The 13,647-nt window shown below is 41.6% G+C and overlaps 1 protein-coding gene across 1 annotated transcript in view; it reads left to right on the forward strand.

The window, feature by feature from the left end:
• LOC139762455 (glutathione hydrolase 7-like) overlaps positions 1-13,647 on the forward strand; it is a 302,740-nt gene that overhangs the window by 119,181 nt on the left and 169,912 nt on the right. The gene's annotated exons all lie outside the window — the stretch shown is intronic.

A 13,647-nucleotide genomic window follows, 5' to 3' on the forward strand; every position in this document is an offset into this window, starting at 1 on the left:
TTGAGAAGAGCATATGGTACAACTAGATGGAATTAAGAAAGAAGTGAAAGGGTGTATGAGAGATGTGGTATGGCAGGGAATTCAAAGGGAATGAATTGTGGAGTGGTAGAATGGGTGAAACATAATACTCTGTGGTGGTTTAGGTATGTGGAAAGAATGCAAGCCTAGGAGTTTACAAGGAGAGTTTATGACAGTACAATTGGTGGGATTGGTGTGAGAAGAAGACCACCTGTGACATGAGCAAATAGGGTGGAGGAATACTGGAGGAAGAGAAGTGGTGGATGAATGCATGGAATGGTGTATGCGAGGGAGGCATGTAAGGACAGGGATAAGTGGAGACTCTTTTGCCATGGCCGACTCACGATAGGAGTTCCTTTAGGGAACAGGCATCAAAGAAAATTTATTGAATGCTAAATCCATCTCAGTTAATTAGCAACTTTAATGAACTTGTTTGTTCATTAAAGAGCTTGGATTCCCTTATGGCAAGTTTATATTGTACACCCTATGTATTTGAAACTGTGTTGGTAATCATAGTTCTTGCACATCAAATGGGAGTTATTGGACATAATGATTTTCAATAAATGTGACATATCTTTAATGGTGAAGAGAAACAAATTTCTTGAGTACTTCTGAAAATATAAGATGCAAGTTTTGCACATTTTCTTTCAGATGAAATTTAGTTTGCATAAGTAATACAATTAAGAATTTCTGAGAAAGTGAAGTCCTTACAAAAGAGCAAAACCTGTCCCTTCTACTTTGCCATCAATCCTTAGGGGTAATATCTTATGTTTTGGGTTCAGAGTTTTTTTTTCCACGGCGGTTATGAGACTGGTAGCTGAAGTATATGCCAGTGCATATGCCTTTAGGTGCTGTTTCATACTACTGTAGATGTGATTTAAATCTGGCTCATGTCTGTTGCATGTGATCATTCAAGGAATTCTGTTTAAGTGCCTTATTTAGAGTGCTTTATTTGCTGCTGTGTGAGTTACATTAATGATATTTCTGCCAGATACATGCTGGCTCTCATCCAGTTGTGTGAAATAACTCATGCCCTACTGAAATCCTTTTATTGATAACATGCTAATAGAGTTGCATGATTGATTTTTTATGCAGAGGGTTTGTACAGACATGCTTAGCTCCATGTAGGACTGCAGACTCTTTTCATGAGGGTTTGTGCAAACATACTTAGGTCCATATATACTTTGTAAGAGTACTTTCTTTTCATGACTCATAGGGATTGAAAATTATATTAAGTATAATTTTTGTGCACAAAATAGTTTTATCTATAAATATCATAGTTCCTGCTCAAGACAAGAGTATCCTAATATAATCATAATCTTTTCATGGTTGTTGATTTGTTAGGTGATTTCAAGGCAATTTGAGAACGCAGGATTAAAAGCGATTATGGAGGTGTGTGGCACTGAGGTCATTGGATGTTGAGAGAGAGGTTTGATATTGTGAAGGAAAAGAGATTCATAGAAGCTGAATTTTTCAGAAAATAGTGATGAATGGAGGGAAACAATGTATATTATAGTCTTGAATAGAAAAGTTTAAAAGATGGTATGTATGAGAGAAAGGAAAATGAGGATCTCACCTTTGCATTCAAATCACCCATCACTATAACCCGGTCTTTTGCATCAAAACCACTAACACACTCATTCAGCTGCTCCCAAAATACTTGCCTCTCATGATCTTTCTCCCCTATCCCTGGGGATAGGGGAGAAAGAATACTTCCCACGCATTCTTCACGTGTCATAGAAGGCGACTAAAGGGGATGGGAGCGGGGGGCCAGAAACCCTCCCCTCCTTGTATTTTAACTTTCTAAAAGGGAAAACAGAAGAAGGAGTCACGCGAAGAGTGCTCATCCTCCTCGAAGGCTCAGATTGGGGTGTCTAAATGTGTGTGGATGTAACCAAGATGAGAAAAAAGGAGAGATAGGTAGTATGTTTGAGGAAAGGAACCTGGATGTTTTGGCTGTGAGTGAAACGAAGCTCAAGGGTAAAGGGGAAGAGTGGTTTGGGAATGTCTTGGGAGTAAAGTCAGGGGTTAGTGAGAGGACAAGAGCAAGGGAAGGAGTAGCACTACTCCTGAATCAGGAGTTGTGGGAGTATGTGATAGAGTGTAAGAAAGTAAATTCTAGATTGATATGGGTAAAACTGAAAGTTGATGGAGAGAGATGGGTGATTATTGGTGCATATGCACCTGGGCATGAGAAGAAAGATCATGAGAGGCAAGTGTTTTGGGAGCAGCTGAATGAGTGTGTTAGTGGTTTTGATGCACGAGACCAGGTTATAGTGATGGGTGATTTGAATGCAAAGGTGAGTAACATGGCAGTTGAGGGAATAATTGGTATACATGGAGTGTTCAGTGTTGTAAATGGAAATGGTGAAGAGCTTGTAGATTTATGTGCTGAAAAAGGACTGGTGATTGGGAATACCTGGTTTAAAAAGCGAGATATACTTAAGTATACGTATGGAGAGATGGAGAGAGATGGGTGATTATTGGTGCATATGCACCTGGGCATGAGAAGAAAGATCATGAGAGGCAAGTGTTTTGGGAGCAGCTGAATGAGTGTGTAAGTGGTTTTGATGCACGAGACCAGGTTATAGTGATGGGTGATTTGAATGCAAAGGTGAGTAACATGGCAGTTGAGGGAATAATTGGTATACATGGAGTGTTCAGTGTTGTAAATGGAAATGGTGAAGAGCTTGTAGATTTATGTGCTGAAAAAGGACTGGTGATTGGGAATACCTGGTTTAAAAAGCGAGATATACTTAAGTATACGTATGTAAGTAGGAGAGATGGCCAGAGAGCGTTATTGGATTACGTGTTAATTGATAGACGCACGAAAAAGAGACTTTTGGATGTTAATGTGCTGAGAGGTGCAACTGGAGGGATGTCTGATCATTATTTTGTGGAGGCGAAGGTGAAGATTTGTGGGGGTTTTCAGAAAAGGAGAGAGAATGTTGGGGTGAAGAGAGTGGTGAGAGTAAGTGAGCTTGGGAAGGAGACTTGTGTCAGGAAGTACCAGGAGAGACTGAGTACAGAATGGAAAAAGGTGAGAACAAAGGAGGTAAGGGGAGTGGGGAAGGAATGGGATGTATTTAGGGAAGCAGTGATGGCTTGCGCAAAAGATGCTTGTGGCATGAGAAGCGTGGGAGGTGGGTTGATTAGAAAAGGTAGTGAGTGGTGGAATGAAGAAGTAAGATTATTAGTGAAAGAGAAGAGAGAGGCTTTTGGACAATTTTTGCAGGGAAAAAATGCAAATGAGTGGGAGAGGTATAAAAGAAAGAGGCAGGAGGTCAAGAGAGAGGTGCAAGAGGTGAAAAAGAGGGCAAATGAGAGTTGGGGTGTGAGAGTATCATTAAATTTCAGGGAGAATAAAAAGATGTTTTGGAAGGAGGTAAATAAAGTGCGTAAGACAAGGGAGCAAATGGGAACTTCAGTGAAGGGGGCTAATGGGGAGATGATAACAAGTAGTGGTGATGTGAGAAGGAGATGGAGTGAGTATTTTGAAGGTTTGTTGAATGTGTTTGATGATAGAGTGGCAGATATAGGGTGTTTTGGTCGAGGTGGTGTGCAAAGTGAGAGGGTTAGGGAAAATGATTTGGTAAATAGAGAAGAGGTAGTAAAAGCTTTACGGAAGATGAAAGCCGGCAAGGCAGCAGGTTTGGATGGTATTACAGTGGAATTTATTAAAAAAGGGGGTGACTGTATTGTTGATTGGTTGGTAAGGTTATTTAATGTATGTATGACTCATGGTGAGGTGCCTGAGGATTGACGGAATGCTTGCATAGTGCCATTGTACAAAGGCATAGGGGATAAGAGTGAGTGCTCAAATTACAGAGGTATAAGTTTGTTGAGTATTCCTGGTAAATTATATGGGAGGGTATTGATTGAGAGGGTGAAGGCATGTACAGAGCATCAGATTGGGGAAGAGCAATGTGGTTTCAGAAGTGGTAGAGGATGTGTGGATCAGGTGTTTGCTTTGAAGAATGTATGTGAGAAATACTTAGAAAAACAAATGGATTTGTATGTAGCATTTATGGATCTGGAGAAGGCATATGATAGAGTTGATAGAGATGCTCTGTGGAAGGTTTTAAGAATACATAGGGTGGGAGGCAAGTTGTTAGAAGCAGTGAAAAGTTTTTATCGAGGATGTAAGGCATGTGTACGTGTAGGAAGAGAGGAAAGTGATTGGTTCTCAGTGAATGTAGGTTTGCAGCAGGGGTGTGTGATGTCTCCATGGTTGTTTAATTTGTTTATGGATGGGGTTGTTAGGGAGGTGAATGCAAGAGTTTTGGAAAGAGGGGCAAGTATGCAGTCTGTTGTGGATGAGAGAGCTTGGGAAGTGAGTCAGTTGATGTTCGCTGATGATACAGCGCTGGTGGCTGATTCATGTAAGAAACTGTAGAAGCTGGTGACTGAGTTTGGTAAAGTGTGTGAAAGAAGAAAGTTAAGAGTAAATGTGAATAAGAGCAAGGTTATTAGGTACAGTAGGGTTGAGGGTCGTCAAGTGGGAGGTAAGTTTGAATGGAGAAAAACTGGAAGAAGTGAAGTGTTTTAGATATCTGGGAGTGGATCTGGCAGTGGATGGAACCATGGAAGCGGAAGTGAATCATAGGGTGGGAGAGGGTGCAAAAATTCTGGGAGCCTTGAAGAATGTTTGGAAGTTGAGAACATTATCTCAGAAAGCAAAAATGGGTATGTTTGAAGGAATGGTGGTTCCAACAATGTTGTATGGTTGCGAGGCGTGGGCTATGGATAGAGTTGTGCGCAGGAGGGTGGATGTGCTGGAAATGAGATGTTTGAGGACAATATGTGGTGTGAGGTGGTTTGATCGAGTAAGTAATGTAAGGGTAAGAGAGATGTGTGGAAATAAAAAGAGTGTGGTTGAGAGAGCAGAAGAGGGTGTTTTGAAATGGTTTGGGCACATGGAGAGAATGAGTGAGGAAAGATTAACCAAGAGGATATATGTGTCAGAGCTGGAGGGAACGAGGAGAAGTGGGAGACCAAATTGGAGGTGGAAAGATGGAGTGAAAAAAATTTTGAGTGATCGGGGCCTGAACATGCAGAAGGGTGAAAGGCGTGCAAGGAATAGAGTGAATTGGAACGATGTGGTATACCGGGGTCGACGTGCTGCCAATGGATTGAACCAGGGCATGTGAAGCATCTGGGGTAAACCATGGAAAGTTGTGTGGGGCCTGGTTGTGGAAAGGGAGCTGTGGTTTTGGTGCATTATTACATGACAGCTAGAGACTGAGTGTGAACGAATGGGGCCTTTGGTATCTTTTCCTAGCGCTACCTCGCACACATGAGGGGGGAGGGGGTTGTTATTCCATGTGTGGCGAGGTGGCGATGGGAACAAATAAATGCAGACAGTATGAATTATGTACATGTGTATATATGTATGTGTCTGTGTGTGTATATATATATGTGTACATTGAGGTGTATAGGTATGTATATTTGTGTGTGTGGACGTGTATGTATATACGTGTATGTGGGCGGGTTGGGCCATTCTTTCGTCTGTTTCCTTGCGCTACCTCACTAACGCAGGAGACAGCGACAAAGCAAAATGAATAAATAAATAAATTAAAGGAGAATAACAAACAATTGTTGAAGTAATAGATAAATGCATAAGAAAGGTATGTGCAAGGTGTGAGAGTATATTTGGGAGAATTCCTGTGATTAAGGATGAAGTTTGTAAAAGTTAGAGAACGTACTTAAAAGAGCTGTTTGGAAATTATGGTACCATAGGATTAAAGATAAGGAGAGACAGGAATGGATATACTGGATAGGATAATATTGTAAAGGAGATGGTGAGCAAAGTCATTATGTTTCTGATCCTTTTTTGGCATACAGGTGTACCTCTGGAATCTGGCAACGTTGGGACCTGGCCATTGCCGGAAAACAGAAATTGACCCAAGTCATATACTGTTGACAATCCAATCTCGTAGTACTTTCACAAAGGCCTTACAGCAGTTCCTTTATTTACTTTTTCAGTAATTTCCCCTTTCAAGCATAGATAATGATTCAAGCTTATGCTTATTAGCAGCAGCACCATCTTCTACACCTTTTGGTCTCCCATATGACATCCTGAAGGGCTAAATTACAGCTAGATATGAAAAATAATCTAGACCGTTAATTTGCTCAGCTGCAGTATATACAGATTTTTGCACCTTATTGCCGCTAACAACACCACCCTGGTGGCAGATCCACAAACTAAAAACTAATGGCAGCAGATTCAAAACGTGCTGGACTATGGGAGTTGCCGGACCACAGAGCACTGGATTAGAGAGGTACAACCTGTATTTGGATATCATTCTCATTCCTCACTGATGTCATTTTCCTAACAAAAATGTATCTCTTGATCTAGTATGTTTTATTTCTTTTCCAGCATGAAAAGACCACAAAGTTTCCATGTCAAACATTGAAATTCTTCAAAAACAATATTAAACCATGAAAATCATGACTATGAGAAAGATGTTGAAAATGTGAAATAGTAGGAGACATTTTTCAATGACCGTGAACAAAAGTTGAGTATCAGGGTTCTGTAGATTTACCATAATTTGACTGCAGTTTAATATATGGCAAAAGTCGTGAATTGGAAGATTCGGGTGCACATGAAGTGGTTAGTGGAATGATGAAACTATGCCTTAGTGGATATATGAGTGGATATATAATTGTACATGAGAGCATGGATGAAGGTAATAAGTTTTCAACTATGCAAAGGTAAAGGGAGTAAAATTGATTGTAAGAATTATGAAGCTATAAACCTTTTGGGCATATTTTGCTGGGTGTGTGATAAGTTAATGTTCGATAATTTTGAAAGAACAAGCTGAGGTAAGGAATGGCACTTTTTATGTATGTCAGATGTTCATGACATGACAAATGATGGTTAAGATCAGGAGAAAAAGAGAGAAGTTTATCTAGTATTTTACATGACAGTACATAGGAAAGACAGACAATAGTGGGCCTGTTGGTCAATGTCTTAGCTATTTAATGTTATACTTAAATCTCTCTGTTCCTGTACTAAGTCGATGAAGTAAGGATAGAACAGTAAGAAGGCTCTCTTCCCTTTCTTCACTCTCTCCAGCAATAACAACTAGCACGATAAGAGAGAGGAAGAGAGACCATCCACTGATGAAGTAAGCATTTTTAGAATTTAACAGGATAGAACATGGGAAATTCTACTATATATTATTATTATTATTATTGATATTTTTAACTTTCTAAAAGGGGAAACAGAAGAAGGAGTCACGCGAGGAGTGCTCATCCTCCTCGAAGGCTCAGATTGGGGTGTCTAAAAGTGTGTGGATGTAACCAAGATGAGAAAAAAGGAGAGATGGGTAGTATGTTTGAGGAAAGGAACCTTGATGATTTGGCTCTGAGTGAAACGATGCTCAAGGGGAAAGGGGAAGAGTGGTTTGGGAATGTCTTGGGAGTAAAGTCAGGGGTTAGTGAGAGGACTAGAGCAAGGGAAGGAGTAGCACTACTCCTTAAACAGGAGTTATGGGAGTATGTGATAGAGTGTAAGAAAGTAAACTCTAGAAAGATATGGGTAAAACTGAAAGTAGATGGAGAGAGATGGGTGATTATTGGTGTATATGCACCTGGGCATGAGAAGAAAGATCATGAGAGGCAAGTGTTTTAGGAGCAGCTGAGCAAGTGTATTAGTAGTTTTGATGCATGAGACTGGTTTATAGAGATGGGTGATTTGAATGCAAAGGTGAGTAATGTGGCAGTTGAGGGAATGATTGGTGTACATAGGGTGTTCAGTGTTGTAAATGGAAATGGTAAAGAGCTTGTAGATTTATGTGCTGAAAAAGGACTAGTGATTGGGAATACCTGGTTTAAAAAGAGAGATGTACATAAATATACGTATGTAAGTAGGAGAGATGGCCATAGAGCGTTATTGGATTACGTGTTAATTGATAGGTGGGCGAAAGAGAGACATTTGAACGATAAGAGGTGCAACTGGAGGGATGTCTGATCATTATCTTGTGAAGGCGAAGGTGAAGATTTGTAGAGGTTTTCAGAAAAGAGAGATAATGTTGGGGTGAAGAGAGTGGTGAGAGTGAGTGAGCTTGGGAAGGAGACTTGTGTCAGGAAGTACCAGGAGAGACTGAGCACAGAATGGAAAGAGGTGAGAACAAAGGATGTAAGAGGAGTGGGGGAGGAATGGGATGTATTTAGGGAAGCAGTGATGGCTTGCGCAAAAGATGCTTGTGGCATGAGAAGCGTGGGAGGTGGGCTGATGAGAAAGGGTAGTGAGTGGTGGGATGAAGAAGTAAGATTATTAATGAAAGAGAAGAGAGAGGCATTTGGACGATTTTTGCAGGGAAATAATGCAAATGAATGGGAGATGTATAAAAGAAAGAGGCAGTAGGTCAAGAGAAAGGTGCAAGAGGTGAAAAAGAGGGCAAGTGAGAGTTGGGGTGAGAGAGTATCATTAAATTTTTGGGAGAATAAAAAGATGTTTTGGAAGGAGGTAAATAAAGTGCATAAGACAAGAGAACAAATGGGAACATCAGTGAAGGGGGCTAATGGGGAGGTGATAACAAGTAGTGGAGATGGAGTGAGTATTTTGAAGGTTTGTTGAATGTGTTTGATGATAGAGTGGCAGATATAGGGTGTTTTGGTCGAGGTGGTGTGCAAAGTAAGAGGGTTAGGGAGAACGATTTGGTAAACAGAGAAGAGGTAACAAAAGCTTTGTGGAAGATGAAAGCCGGCAAGGCAGCGGGTTTGGATGGTATTGCAGTGGAATGTATTAAAAAAGGGGTTGACTGTATTGTTGACTAGTTGATAAGGATATTTAATATACGTATGACTCATGGTGAGGTGCCTGAGGATTGGTGGAATGTATGCATAGTGCCATTGTACAAAGGAAAAGGGGATAAAGGTGAGTGCTCAAATAACAGAGGTATAAGTTTGTTGAGTATTCCGGGTAAATTCTATGGGAGGGTATTGATTGAGAGGGTGAAGGCATGTACAGAGCATCAGATTGGGGAAGAGCAGTGTGGTTTCAGAAGTGATAGAGGATGTGTGGATCAGGTGTTTGCTTTGAAGAATGTATGTGAGAAATACTTAGAAAAGCAAATGGATTTGTATGTAGCATTTATGGATTTGGAGAAGGCATATGATAGAAATGCTCTGTGGAAGGTATTAAGAATATATGGTGTGGGAGGCAAGTTCTTAGAAGCAATGAAAAGTTTTTATTGAGGATGTAAGGCATGTGTGCGTGTAGGAAGAGAGGAAAGTGATTGGTTCTCAGTGAATGTCAGTTTGCAGCAGGGGTGTGTGATGTCTCCATGGTTGTTTAATTTGTTTATGGATGGGGCTGTTAGGTAGGTGAAAGCAAAGGTTTTTGGAGAAAGGGGCATGTATACAGTCTGTTGTGTATGAGGGAGCTTGGGAAGTGAGTCAGTTGTTGTTCGCTGATGATACAGTGCTGGTGGCTGATTCATGTGAGAAACTGCAGAAGCTGGTGAATGAGTTTGGTAAAGTGTGTGAAAGAAGAATGCTGAGAGTAAATGTGAATAAGAGCAAGGTTATTGGGTACAGTAGAGGTGAGGGGCAAGTGAATTGGGAGGTAAGTTTGAATGGAGAAAAACTGGAAGAAGTTAAGCGCTTTAGATATCTGGGAGTGGATTTGGCAGCGGATGGAATCATGGAAGTGGAAGTGAATCATAGGATGGGGGAGGGGACAAAAGTTCTGGGAGCATTTAAGAATGTTTGGAAGTCGAGAACATTATCTTGGAAAGCAAAAATGGGTATGTTTGAAGGAATTGTGGTTCCAACAATGTTATATGGCTGCGAGGCGTGGGCTATGGATAGAGTTGTGCGGAGGAGGGTGGATGTGCTGGAAATGAGATGTTTGAGGACAATATGTTGTGTGAGGTGGTTTGATCGAGTGAGTAATGGATGGGTAAGAGAGATGTGTGGTAATAAAAAGAGTGTGGTTGAGAGAGCAGAAGAGGGTGTTTTGAAATGGTTTGGTCACATGGAGAGAATGATTGAGGAAAGCTTGACATAGAGGATGCATGTGTCAGAGGTGGAGGGAACGAGAGAAGTGGGAGACCGAACTGGAGGTGGAAAGATGGAGTGAAAATGATTTTGAGCGATTGGGGCCTGAACATGCTGGAGGGTGAAAGGCGTGCAAGGAATAGAGTGAATTGGAAAGATATGGTATAACAGGATTGACGTGCATTCAGTGGATTGGACCACGGCATGTGAAGCATCTGGGGGTAATCCATAGAAAGTTTTGTGGGGCCTAGATGTGGAAAGGGAGCTGTGGTTTTGGTGCATTATACATGACAGCTAGAGACTGAGTGTGAACGATTGTGGCCTTTGCTGTCTTTTCGTAGTGCTACTTGCACACATGATGGGGGAGGGGGTTGTTATTTCATGTGTGGCGGGGTGGTGACAGGAATGAATAAGGGCAGACATTATGAATTATGTACATGTGTATGTATGTATATGTCTGTGTGTATATATGTATGTATACGTACATTGAGATGTATAGGTATGTATATGTGTGTATATGGACGTGTATGTACATACATGTGTATATGGGTGGGTTGGGCCATTCTTTCGTCTGCTTCCTTGCGCTACCTTGCTAACGCGGGAGACAGCGACAAAGCGTAATAAATGAATAAATATTTTCCTTTTTTTTTTTTTTTTTTTTTTTTTTTTTTTTTTTTTTTTTGCCGCTGTCTCCCGCGTTTGCGAGGTAGCGCAAGGAAACAGACGAAAGAAATGGCCCAACCCACCCCATACACATGTATATACATACGTCCACACACGCAAATATACATACCTACACAGCTTTCCATGGTTTACCCCAGATGCTTCACATGCCCTGATTCAATCCACTGACAGTACGTCAACCCCGGTATACCACATCGATCCAATTCACTCTATTCCTTGCCCTCCTTTCACCCTCCTGCATGCTCAGGCCCCGATCACACAAAATCTTTTTCACTCCATCTTTCCACCTCCAATTTGGTCTCCCACTTCTCCTCGTTCCCTCCACCTCCGACACATATATCCTCTTGGTCAATCTTTCCTCACTCATTCTCTCCATGTGCCCAAACCATTTCAAAACACCCTCTTCTGCTCTCTCAACCACGCTCTTTTTATTTCCACACATCTCTCTTACCCTTACGTTACTTACTCGATCAAACCACCTCACACCACACATTGTCCTCAAACATCTCATTTCCAGCTCATCCATCCTCCTGCGCACAACTCTATCCATAGCCCACGCCTCGCAACCATACAACATTGTAGGAACCACTATTTCTTCAAACATAGCCATTTTTGCTTTCCGAGATAATGTTCTCGACTTCCACACATTCTTCAAGGCTCTCAGGATTTTCGCCCCCTCCCCCACCCTGTGATCCACTTCCACTTCCATGGTTCCATCCGCTGCCAGATCCACTCCCAGATATCTAAAACACTTTACTTCCTCCAGTTTTTCTCCATTCAAACTTACCTCCCAATTGACTTGACCCTCAACCCTACTGTACCTAATTACCTTGCTCTTATTCACATTTACTCTTAACTTTCTTCTTTCACACACTTTACCAAACTCAGTCACCAGCTTCTGCGGTTTCTCACATGAATCAGCCACCAGCGCTGTATCATCAGCGAACAACAACTGACTCACTTCCCAAGCTCTCTCATCCCCAACAGACTTCATACTTGCCCCTCTTTCCAAAACTCTTGCATTCACCTCCCTAACAGCCCCATCCATAAACAAATTAAACAACCATGGAGACATCACACACCCCTGCCACGAACCTACATTCACTGAGAACCAATCACTTTCCTCTCTTCCTACACGTACACATGCCTTACATCCTCGATAAAAACTTTTCACTGCTTCTAACAACTTGCCTCCCACACTATATATTCTTAATACCTTCCACAGAGCATCTCTATCAACTCTATCATATGCCTTCTCCAGATCCATAAATGCTACATATAAATCCATTTGCTTTTCTAAGTATTTCTCACATACATTCTTCAAAGCAAACACCCGATCCACACATCCTCTACCACTTCTGAAACCACACTGCTCTTCCCCAATCTGATGCTCTGTACATGCCTTCACCCTCTCAATCAATACCCTCCCATATGATTTACCAGGAATACTCAACAAACTTATACCTCTGTAATTTGAGCACTCACTCTTATCCCCTTTGCCTTTGTACAATGGCACTATGTACGCATTCCGCCAATCCTCAGGCACCTCACCATGAGTCACACATACATTAAATAACCTTACCAACCAGTCAATAATACAGTCACCCCCTTTTTTAATAAATTCCACAGCAATACCATCCAAACCTGCTGCCTTGCCGGCTTTCATCTTCCGCAAAGCTTTTACTACCTCTTATCTGTTTACCAAATCATTTTCCCTAACCCTCTCACTTTGCACACCACCTTGACCAAAACACCCTATATCTGCCACTCTATCATCAAACACATTCAACAAACCTTCAAAATACTCACTCCATCTCCTTCTCACATCACCACTACTTGTTATCACCTCCCCATTTGTGCCCTTCACTGAAGTTCCCATTTGCTCCCTTGTCTTACTCACTTTATTTACCTTCTTCCAGAACATCTTTTTATTCTCCCTAAAATTTAATGATACTCTCTCACCCCAACTCTCATTTGCCCTCTTTTTCACCTCTTGCACCTTTCTCTTGACCTCCTGTCTCTTTCTTTTATACATCTCCCACTCAATTGCATTTTTTCCCTGCAAAAATCGTCCAAATGCCTCTCTCTTCTCTTTCACTAATAATCTTACTTCTTCATCCCACCACTCACTACCCTTTCTAATCAACCCACCTCCCACTCTTCTCATGCCACAAGCATCTTTTGCGCAATCCATCACTGATTCCCTAAATACATCCCATTCCTCCCCCACTCCCCTTACTTCCATTGTTCTCACCTTTTTCCATTCTGTACTCATTTATTATTTATTATACTTTGTTGCTGTTTCCCGCATTAGCAAGGTAGCGCAAGGAAACAGACGAAAGAATGACATAACCCACCCATATACACATGTATATATATATAAATACCCACACACTCACATATACACTGTATACACATGTACATATTCATGCATGCTGCCTTCACCCATTCCCGCTGCCACCCCACCATACATGAAATGGCACCCGCCTCCCCCTGCGTGCGTGTGAGGTAGCACTAGGAAAAGACAACAAAAGCCACATTCGCTCACACGCAGTTTCTAGCTGTCATGTATAATGCACCGAAACCACAGCTCCCTTTCCCCATCCAGGTCCCACAAAACTTTCCATGGTTTACCCCCAGACGTTTCACATGCCCTGGTTCAATCCACTGAAAGCATGTTAATCCCGGTATACCACATTGTTCCAATTCATTCTATTCCTTGCATGCCTTTCACCCTCTTGTATGTTCAGGCCCCAATCGCTCAAAATCTTTTTCACTCCACCCTTCCACCTCCAATTTGTTTTCCCACTTTTCCTTATTCCCTCCACCTCTGACACGTATCCTCTTGGTCAATCTTTCCTCACTCATTCTCTCCATGTGACCGAACCATTTCAATGCACCCTCTTCTGCTCTCTCAACCACATTCTTTTTATTACC

The sequence above is a fragment of the Panulirus ornatus genome, chromosome 3 (genome assembly GCF_036320965.1).
Source record: "Panulirus ornatus isolate Po-2019 chromosome 3, ASM3632096v1, whole genome shotgun sequence".
Lineage (NCBI taxonomy): Eukaryota > Metazoa > Arthropoda > Malacostraca > Decapoda > Palinuridae > Panulirus > Panulirus ornatus.